We start from the raw sequence: 11439 nt of genomic DNA, 5'->3' as shown, positions 1-11439 counted from the left end.
ATGTTTTTTTTCCAGTGGAGTACCCCTTTCAAATTGCATCTGACAGTGCAGGTTTTAACAGCCTTTAATTTTTTCAAGTGTATGATCATAATTTTTTATTTTTTTGGATGAGATAATGTCAATTAAAGAGTACCTCTCATGATCTTTTTAAATGTTAAAATCCTCCAAGTTCACTGCCCCCATCATGATAAACCACCCCCTGCCTTTATTTTTATTATTTGTTAGTTTTCTACCTTGATATTGCTCTGTATTTTCTGCTCAGTCTCAGTCAGATTCACAGACTGGGGAGAGAGGTTCCCCAGCAGGTGTGACATAATCTGAAGCCATACAGGGTAGAACTTCCTCCCTCACTCTGGTACACACAGCCCAGAGCAGTTCAGTGTGTGAGATGAGCTCTGATTGGATAAGGCTGCACACACACCCCTCAGCATTTCCTGCTTTTGGACTTCTGCCAGGCCAGCAGGAGTTCAGTCTGTGCAAGGGATGGCGGGAAATGTGTTCTGGACAAGTAGGGAGACACCTAGTGGCAGCTTTTTTAAACACAAATTAAACACAGAAAATTAAATTATTTTTTTTAAACCTGTTGCCGTCTAAGGACAAGCTGGCACATCCTGAGACTGCAACCGTTGTATGGCGCAGGCTCCTGACTTGAGCCCGCGTCATACCGGCCGGCCCCCAGCCGATTCCTGTAGCTGAGGGCCAGGGTTAATAGCCGACATACGGCGATTGCCGCGGCAGGTTATTAACCCTGTCAAAAGTTCACAGTGGTGTCTAAAGGGACATTTAAACCATCGCAAGGGGGCGATCCACTGCTTAGGTAGCTGGAGGGCTTACCTCATGTCCTATGCCGGCTGCTGCACTGTGAATGATAAAGGCTGGCAGGACCAGGCTTTATCAATTGAGCACAGAGCACACAGATCAATGTAGTTCTATGAAACCATATTGATCTGTATGAGGACTCTAATGGTTCCTCCTAAAAGTCCCCTAAGGGACTAAAAAGTTATAAAAAAAATAAAAAATAAAAAAAATTAACCCCTTCCTAATTAAAAGTTTTTAAATCACCCCCCTTTTCCCAAATTCCATATTAAAAATATGTAACCATAATAAAAATAAACATGGTATCGCCGCATGCGAAAATGTCCGAACTATAAAAATATATAGTTAATTAAACCGCACGGTCAAAGGCGTACGCGCAAAAAATTCCAAAATAGTGTATTTTTGGTTACTTTTTATATAATGAAATAATTTAATAAAAAGCGATCAAAAAGTCTGATCAATACAAAAATGGTACTGCTAAAGACTTCAGATCACAGCGCAAAAAAAATTAGCCCTCATATTGCCCCGTACACGTAAAAATAAAGTTATAGGGGTCAGAAGATGACCATTTTAAACGTATTTTCGTGCATGTAGTTATGATTTTTTCCAGAAGTACGACAAAATCAAACCTATAGAAGTAGGGTATCATTTTTGCTGAAAAATGTACTGCTTGGAAACGGAAGCCCCCAAAATTTACAAAATGTTTTTTTTTTCTTTTGTCACACAATGTTTTTTTTATTTTTTGCACTGCAGATTTTTGGGTAAAATGACTGATGTCATTACAAAGAAGAATTGGTGGTGCAAAAAAAATAAGCCATCATATGTATTTTTATGTGCACAATGGAAAGCGTTATGATTTCTAAAAGGTAATGAATAAAAAATGAAAGTGGAAAAACGCTTGGTCCTTAAGGGGTTAAATAAAGTACATTTAGAAAGATTTTTTTATTTGCCATAAGGAATGCAGTAGCAAAAATTTGTTTTAATGACAGTGCCCATTTAACTCAATTCATATAAATGTTAAACCATAAACTTACCGTACTATCACATTCTTCAATTGCAATTGTAGTCTGCTATATTCTGTTTAGATGTGTTAACCTTATCAACTGGTGCCAGAAAGTTAAACAGATTTGTAAATTACTTCTATTTAAAAATCTTAATCCTTCCAGTATTTATCAGATGCTATATGCTCCACAGTAACTTCTTTTCTTTCTGAATTTCTTTTCAGTCTGACCAGAGTGCTCTCTGCTGACACCTCTGTCCATGTCAGGAACTATCCAGAGCAGGAGCAAATCCCCATAGCAAACATATGCTGCTCTGGACAGTTCCTGACATGGACAGAGGTGTCAGCAGAAAGCCCTGTGGTCAGACAGAAAAGAACTTCCTTTGTATTATACAGCAGCTGATAAGCACTAGAAAGATTAATTTACAAATCTTTTTAACTTTCTGGCACCAGTTGATTTAAAAAAAAGTTTCCACTGGAGTATCCCTTTAAGGACCAGAGTATTTTTTGCACATCTGACCACTGTCACTTTAAGTATTAATAACTCTGGGATGCTCTTACTTATGAATTTGATTCAGACATTGTTTTTTGTGACATATTCTTCTTTCTCGTAGTGGTACATTTTCTTTGATACTTGCATCATTTCATGGTGAAAAATTCCAAAATTTCCTGAAGAAAAAATGTTAACATTTAGCATTTTTCTAACTTTGGAGCTCTCTGCTTCTGAAGAAAATAGACATTCCAAATACATTTTATATATTGATTCACATATACAATGGGCCTCATTTACTAAGCTGAAACCGACCAGTTTTTGTCTGGTTATTTTGCCTGAGACATGTTTGCGCCAGTATGCGACAGTGTGCGCCTGAAAAATCCGACAAACCCGAAAAAGGGGCGTGGTCGGTCAAAAAGGGCGTAGTTTCACAACCCGACTGATTTACTATGGAATTCACAGAAAATCCTGTGGGGAAATGGCTGGAAATATCGACCTAGAAAAAGCTGGTCAGAAATTGTTCCCGACTTTTCCCAATAGTAAATAGAGAGGAATCCTGCATGTCTGAAACAACTTTTCCCACTAGTAAAAACCTGACAATCTTAGTAAATGAGGCCCAATATGTCTACTTTATGTTTGCATCATAAAGTTGACATGTATTTACTTTTGGAAGACATCCGAGGGCTTCAAAGTTCAGCAGCAATTTTCCAATTTTTAAAAACATTTTCAAAATCAGAATTTTTCAGGGACCAATTCAGCTTTGAAGTGGATTTGAGGGGTCTTCATATTAGAAATACCCCATAAATGACCCTATTATAAAAACTGCACCCCTCAAAGTATTCAAAATGACATTCAGTAAGTTTGTTAACCCTTTAGGTGTTTCACAGGAATAGCAGCAAAGTGAAGGAGAAAATTCGAAATCTTCATTTTTTACACTCGCATGTTCTTGTAGACCCAGTTTTTGAATTTCTACAAGGGGTAAAAGGAGAAAGCCCCCCAAAATTGTAACCTAATTTCTCTCGAGTAAGGAAATACCTGATATGTGGATGTTAAGTGCTCTGTGGGTGTACTAGAGGGCTCAAAAGAGAAGAAGCGACAATGGGATTTTGGAGAGTGAATTTTGCTGAAATGGTTTTTGGAGGGCATGTCGCATTTAGGAAGCCCCTATGGTTCCATAATAGCAAAAAAAAAAAAAATACATGGCATACTATTTTGGAAACTACACCCCTCAAGGCACGTAACAAGGGGTACAGTGAGCCTTAACACCCGATGTGTGGACGCCAAGTGCTCTGTGGGTGCACTACAATGCGAATGAAGAGAAGGTACGCAATTGAGCTTTTGAAGAGAGAACTTGTTTGGAATGGAAGTCGGGGGGCCATGTGTGTTTACAAAGCTCGCATGCTACCAGAACAGTGGACCCCCCCCCCCCCCCCCACATGTGACCCCATTTTGAAACTACACCCCTCACAGAATGAAATAAGGGGTGCAGTGAGCATTTACACCCCACTGGTGTTTGACAGACTTTTGGAACAGTGGGCTGTGCAAATGAAAAATTAAATTTTTCATGGACCACTGTTCCAAAAATCGGTCAGACACCTGTGGGGTGTAAATGTGCACTGCACCCCTTATTACAGTCTGTGAGGGGTGTAGTTTCCAAAATGGGGTCACAAGTGGGTGTTTGTTTACATCCATATATGGGGTATTTCCGTACTCAGGAGAAATTGCGTTTAAAATTTCGGGAGTTTTTTTTTTTTTTTTTCCTTTTACCTCACCTCTTGTGAAAATGAAAAGTATGGGGCAACACCAGCAAGTTAGTGTAAAAATTAAATTTTTTTTTTTTACAATAACATGCTGGAGTAGACCCCAACTTTACCTTTTCATAAGGAGTAAGAGGAGAGAAAAAAAAAATAAATTGTTAGGCAATTTCTCCCGAGTACGGAAATACCCCATATGTGGCACTAAACTGTTTACTTGAAATACGACAGGGCTACGAAGTGAGAGAGCGCCATGTGCATTTGAGGCCTAAATTAGGGTTTTGCATAGGAGTGGACATAGGGGTATTCTACGCCAGTAATTCCCAAACAGGGTCCCTCCAGCTGTTGTAAAACTCCCAGCATGCCTGGACAGTCAATGGCTGTCTTGCAATACTGGGAGTTGTTGTTTTTCAACAGCTGGAGGCTCAGTTTTGGAAACTGTGCCGTACCAGATGTTTTGCATCTTTATTGGGGGGGGGGGGGGGTTAGAGGGGACTGTGTAGGGGTATGTGTATATGTAGTGTTTTACCATTTTATTTTGTGTAGTGTCCTTAGGGTACATTCACACGGGTGGTGGTTCACAGCGAATTTCCTTCTGGGAGTTTGAGCTGCGGCGGAAAATTTGCATAATTTCAAACTTGCTGTGAGAAACTCGCTGTAAACCCCCGCCCATGTGAATGTCCCCTGTACATTCACAGGGGGGGCTGGGCTGGGCAAACCACCAGCTGTTGCACCTACAACTCAGCATGCAGTGACAGTAGAAGGGCATGCTGGGACATGTAGTTTTGCAACAGCTGGAGGCATACTACTATAACTTCCAGTATGCCCTTTGGGTGTCCGTGCATGCTGGGGGTTGTAGTTATGCAACAGCTGAAGGCACACTGGTTGCAAAACTCAGTGTTTCCCAACCTGTGAGCCTCCAGCTGTTGCAAAACTACAACTCCCAGCATGCATGGTCTGTCATTGCAGGCTGGGAGTTATATTTTTGCAACAGCTGGAGGCACACGGATTGGGAAACACTGAGTTAGGAAACAGACAATGTTTCCCAACCTGTGTGCCTCCAATTGTTGCAAGACTACAACTGCCAGCATGCCCAGACTGCTGAAGGGCATGCTGGGAGTTGTAGTTTTGCAACAACTGGAGGAGAGCAGTTTGGAGACCACTATGTATTGGTGTCCAAACTGTAGCCCTCCAGATATTGCAAAACTTCAACTCCAAGCATTTCCAGGCATGCTGGGAGTTGTAGTTCAGCAACATCTGAAGGGCCAGATGTTACAGAACTACAACTCCCAGCATGCCTGGACTGTCTGGGCATGCTGAGAGTTGTAGTTTTGCAACATCTGGAAAAGCACAGATTGGAGACCACGGCACCAAAGGCTGTCTGGGCATTCTGGGAGTTGTAGTTTTTTAACTCCTAGAAGCAGCAGTGAAGATCACTTTACAGCGATCTTCTCTGATGCCGACGCTGCCTCCTCCACTTGCCTACCGCCGGTCCCCAGTCCCCGCTGCCTGCGCCAGTCCTCAGGTATGTGCCGCCAGTCCCCCCCCCCCCCCGCCACATTGGCCCCGCAGCTCTCTGGGTCATCTTCCCCCGCTCTGCCTGCCCCTAGAAGCCCTGGCAGAGCGGGGGAAGATGACCTAGAGAGCTGCGGGGCCAATGTGGCGGGGGGGACTGGCGGCACATACCTGAGGACTGGCGCAGGCAGTGGGGACTGGGGATCGGCGGTAGGCAAGTGGAGGAGGCAGTGGGGGATCTGAACTTTTACCCCCCCCCCCCAGTCAGCTGAGACACTGTGATTGGTCCACAGTAATCGCTGACCAGGACCATTCACAGATGTTCCAGGGGTGGCTTGCAGAAGTTGGTTCTCGCCAGTAACAGTGGGACTTCTGCCTGTTCACCCGTGCGATGCCGCGCATCACCGGGTTAACTGGATGACTTTCATATAAACATCTGGATGCGCAAACTACCTGCATAACCCGACGTTTATACAGTCATGGCCAAATGTTGGCAACCCTGAAATTTTTCTAGAAAATGAAGTATTTCTCACAGAAAAGGATTGCAGTAACACATGTTTTGCTATACACATGTTTATTCCATCTGTGTGTATTGGAACTTAACCAAAAAAAGGGAGGAAAAAATAGTTAATTGGACATTGTTTCAAGCATGTGATGCTCCTTTAAACTCACCTGGTGCAAGTAACAGGTGTGGACAATATAAAAATCACACCTGAAAGCAGATAAAAAGGAGAGAAGTTCACTTGGTCTTTGCATTGTATGTCTGTGTGTGCCACACTAAGCATGGACCACAGAAAGAGGAAAAGAGAACTGTCTAAGGACTTGAGAACCAAAATTGTGGAAAAGTATCAACAATCTTAAGGTTATAAGTCCATCTCCAGAGATCTAGATTTTCCTTTGTCCACAGTGTGCAACATTATCAAGAAGTTTGCAACCCATGGCAGTGTAGCTAATCTCCCTGGGCGTAGACGGAAGAGAAAAATAGATGAAAGGTAGATAGTCCGGATGGTGGATAAGCAGCCCCAAACAAGTTCCAAAGCTATTCAAGCTGTCCTGTAGGCTCAGGGAGCATCAGTGTTAGTGTGAACTATCCGTCGACATTTAAATGAAATGAAACGCTATGGCAGAAGACCCAGGAGGACCCCACTGCTGACAAAGACATAAAAAAGCAAGACTACATTTTTCCAAAATGAACTTGAGTAAGCCAAAATCCATCTGGGAAAACGTCTTTTGGTAAAGCACATCATTCTACTGTTTACCGAAAATGGAATGAGGCCTACAAAGAAAAGAACCGAGTACCTACAGTGAAATATGGCAGAGGTTCAATGATGTTTTGGGGTTGTTTTGCTGGCACTGGGTGCCTTGAATGTGTACAAGGCATCATGAAATCTGAGGATTACCAACAGATTTTGGTTCGCACTGTACAGCCCAGTGTCAGAAAGCTGGGTTTGCTTTAGAGATCTTGGGTCTTCCAGCAGGACAATGACCCCAAACTTACATCAAAAAGCACCCAGAAATGGATGGCAACAAAGTGCTGGAGAGTTCTGAATTGGCCAGCAATGAGTCCAGATCTAAATCCCATTGAACACCTGTGGAGAGATCTTAAAATTGCTGTTGGGAAAAGGTGCCCTTCCAATAAGAGAGACCTGGAGCAGTTTGCAAAGGAAGAGTGGTCCAACATTCCGGCTGAGAGGTGTAAGAAGCTTATTGATGGTTATAGGAAGCGACTGATTTCAGATATTTTTTTCCAAAGGGTGTGCAACCAAATATTTAGTTAGGCTAAGTTACCACTTGGTTTTTTTCTGGCAGTTTTTGGAGATCTGCCACTGCAGTTTTTGAGCCAAAGCCAGAAGTGTATTCAAAAGGAATCGGACATATAAAGGAAGGACTTATACTTCTTCTCCCTTATAGATCCACTTCTGACTTTGGCTCAAAAACTGCAGTGGCAGTATTCCAAAAACTGCCAGAAAAAAAAACCAAGTGGAAACTTAGCCTTAAGGGTGTCAATAATTTTGTCCAGCCCATTTTTGGAATTTGATGTGACATTATGTCCAATTTGCTTTTTTTCCTGCCTTTTTTTACTTTAGTTCCAATACACACAGAGGGAATAAACATGTGTATAGCAAAACATGTGTTACTGCAATCCTTTTCTGTGAGAAATACTTCATTTTCTAGAAACATTTCAGGGGTGCCAACATTTACGGCCAGGACTGTATGTGGGAATAATGATATTGAGTAACCTGCTGATGTTAGTGATTCTATAATTGTAAAGTGTACCTGTCGCAGCTGACCAAGCTAATCCTATAGTTTTACATTGTAAGTTTGTCTCCCTTGGTACTCTCTTCTCCTGACTCATTCTAGTGATCAGTTGTGGACTGAACACTTAGACCCGAGCAAATTAAAATGTTTGACATGTCTCTACAACATGTCAAATGTTGTTTAAAGGGACTGTGCCCATTTAAGACTATGAATGCAATCCTGACACCCTATGATTTACTCTGAAACACTTTGAGGGAGATTTATCAAAACCTGTCTAAAGGAAAGGTTGCTGATTTGCCCATAGCAACCAATCTGATTGCTTCTTTCATTTCTGAGAGGCCTCTGAAAAATGAAAGAAGGTATCTGATTGGTTGCTATGGGCAACTCAGCAACGTTTCCTCAGCACAGGTCTTGATAAATCTCCCCTTTTTTGTTTCAGAGAAAAAGAGCCGCTAGGAAAGGGGTTAAGTAGACACTGGGGTTTTCTGGCCCTGAGTGACACATGTCTCCCTGTGTGTGTATGTAAAGGTGTAAAGGGAGAGACGCCTCACTTAGGGCTGGCCGGGCAGAAAAAAAAAAATATATATATATATATATATATATATATATATATATATATATAATGTTTAAAACTATCATTTAACAAATCCTAGTGCCAGGATTTTTCTCCATGTCTGTGTTATGCTGCTTGAGCAACTAATTCGTTGTACCCTTAGGGTGCGTTCACACGCTATTTGTTATTGCGGGTTTAACCCTGCATATTTGAAAGTAGGCGGGCTCTTCTCGGCTGTCCGTAGCAGATTTTCTGCGGCGGAATTTACGCTGCGGAAATTCCGCCGCAGTCCCTACTTACCGTATTTATCGGCGTATAACACGCACTTTTTAGGCAAAAATTTTTAGCCTAAAGTCTATGTGCGTGTTATACGCCGATAAGCCGCTGCAGTTCAATGATTTAAAGCGGGCGCTTTAAATCAATGAACTGCAGTGGCTTTGCAGGTGCAGAGATAGCCAGCGCTGCCGGCTTCTCTGCCCCTGCCTGCCCTGGGGTCTAGAGCCCTGCTGCCGGCCCTTCTCTCCCCTGGCTATCGGCGCCGCTGCCCGTTCTCCCCCCCCCCCCCCTGACTATCGGTGCCCCATTGCCGGCGCCGATAACCAGGGGGAGAGAAGCGGCGCCGGCAATGGGGCAGCGGCGCCGACAGCCAGGGGGAGAGAAGGGGCAGCGGCACCCATTGCCGGTGCCGCTGCCCCGTTGCCTCCCCCATCCCCGATTGCATAATTACCTGTTGCCGGGGTCTGGTCCGCGCTGCATCCGGCCTCCGGTGTGCGTCCCCTGCGTCGTTGCTATGCGCTGCGCGGCGCATGACGTCAGTGCGCCGCGCCGTGCAGTGCATAGCAACGACGCAGGGGACGCACACCGGAGGCCTGAAGCAGCGCGGACCGACCCCGGCAACAGGTAATTATGCAACCGGGGATGGGGGAGGCAGCGGCGCCGGCAATGGGTGGCGCTGCCCCTTCTCTCCCCCTGGCTGTCGGCGCCGCTGCCCCATTGCCGGCGCCGCTTCTCTCCCCCTGGCTATCGGCGCCGGCACCGATAGTCAGGGGGAGAGAACGGGCAGCGGCGCCGATAGCCAGGGGGAGAGAAGCGGCGGCAGCAGGGCTCTAGACCCCAGGGAAGGCAGGGGGAGAGAAGCGGGCAGCGACGGCCTCTCTCCCGCTGCCTTTCCTGGGGGTGTATCGGGGTATACACGCGCACACACACACACACACCCTCATTTTACCATGGATATTTGGGTAAAAAACTTTCTTTACCCAAATATCCTTGGTAAAATGAGGGTGCGTGTTATAGGCCGATAAATACGGTACTTCAATGGGGCTTGCGGTGTATTTTCCACAGAGTAAATTCCTCCGTGGAAAATCTGCTGCGGACAGCCGAGAAGAGCCGCCCACTTTCAAATACGCAGCAGAAAACCCACAAAAACAAATAGCGTGTGAACGCACCCTTAAAGGGTATATATAATCCACTGCAGAAATCCCGTTTGCGGCTATTCCACTGCTGATTATGTTGCTACTTATTGACTTAATGGGTCTGCAATAAATCTGCTGCAGATTATGTATGTATCCTGATCTTTGTAGTCTCTGGCTATGAAAATTCTGCGAAAATTTACAGATATCTTGCTGCCAAAGTGTTATTCTTTACACAAAGCCAGAAACAGATCCAGCAGGAAGGAAAAGTAGGACATTCCTTTATATTTAGTTTCACTTTTAAATCCCACTTATGGCTTAAGTGCAAAAAATGCATAAAAAAAACAACAAATACTGTATGTGACACTAAGGTTAAATTGTTTTCAATAATTGGAATTTATCAACAGTGTTATGTAATCCTAGTCTACACAACTGGTTGCTGCTAGTATGTTGTATGTGTGGTTGGCCTATAGTAACTGTAGTGGTTTTGGATGTCATTATTATGTACCAAAATAGATGACATTTGAAGTCCTGTAGGGTATTCAGTAGGGTATATAATCTTGTAAAGGCATCAACTGCAGTTCATGATTAATGAAGTATTTTGATTTGTGGAATTCTAGAAAAACGTTATGTTTTGGCTAAATTTTCCATTGTTACACTGTCTGAATAGCATAGAATAGGCATTGTATCTACATTTCTATATTGTCAGGTATGTTTTGTATCCTAATATGACATCCGGATGCTCCAGCACAGGTGCTACTTTTCATCTGTAGTAAACAAAATAAGATCATGTCCACATGGACCAAAATAATAAATATTGGGAGACCTCTGCTTTCTATGATTTTTTTATTTTTTTTTGTTCATTAGGTCATTCTAGTCTTCTCATTGTTAGCATTTTTCTTAGTTGTTGGCATGTAAAAACCATAAGGCTGGGTTCACACTAGTGTTCTATGAATGCATTATTACTGTCATAAATCCCAGCCTGACTGTGTGCAGGATTTTGGATAACAACTTTTTAAGTTTACTGAGTAAATTGCAGGATCACAATACAGAGATGACAGTTCAGAGACAGGAGACAAGGTTACACTGGTGCATTTCAAAAGACACAACCAGAGTTTACTGGAGATGCTGGTACTTATAGTACTTGTGGAGACAATCTGGACTGACTTCACTCAAATCTAGACTCTGACTTTTGGGACAGACTCTACGGGTTCTGACATAGACATTTGATTTTAGGTGCTAATTTTCCCAATTGTGGTGCTAGTGGCTTACAGAACTCTGGGTCCCTTTGGACATGTGAGACCTCTGTGAGACCTGTCTTGGCCCTTTTGCTCCACTTGGGGGTCACTACGCTGCAGACAGGTTGACTGGGTCATACAGACTCAAACTGGTTACTTCATTGTCAGGTGTTTTTAGTTGTGAATACCACAAGGGTCTTCACAGGGGCAGTCTGTGGAAGCTAGAAAAGTCCCTCTCCCTCACCTACATTTCATCAGGCAAAGCCCGGACACCACTTCTTGGAGAGCATCAGGCAGAGGAGCCCCAAGCACGAGTCTGACATGTGGATGATGTGGCCCTAAGGATTGCCCACACATTTATCCAAGTGCAAGAGGGCGCCTAAAGTGCCACTTGATGATGTT

General features: G+C 43.6%; 1 long non-coding RNA gene across 1 annotated transcript in view; it reads right to left on the bottom strand.

The window, feature by feature from the left end:
* Positions 1-113: 113 nt before the first annotated feature.
* Positions 114-11439, bottom strand: part of LOC130285500 (uncharacterized) — a 36030-nt gene continuing 24704 nt past the window's right edge. The window contains exon 3 of the long non-coding RNA XR_008847352.1: positions 114-2485. This is a non-coding gene — a long non-coding RNA (uncharacterized LOC130285500). The remainder of the gene's footprint in view (positions 2486-11439) is intronic.

The sequence above is a fragment of the Hyla sarda genome, chromosome 1 (genome assembly GCF_029499605.1).
Source record: "Hyla sarda isolate aHylSar1 chromosome 1, aHylSar1.hap1, whole genome shotgun sequence".
Classification (NCBI taxonomy): Eukaryota; Metazoa; Chordata; class Amphibia; order Anura; family Hylidae; genus Hyla; species Hyla sarda.
The sequence above is the reverse complement of the archived record's forward strand: the minus strand, read 5'-3'. Positions and strand labels throughout refer to the sequence as shown.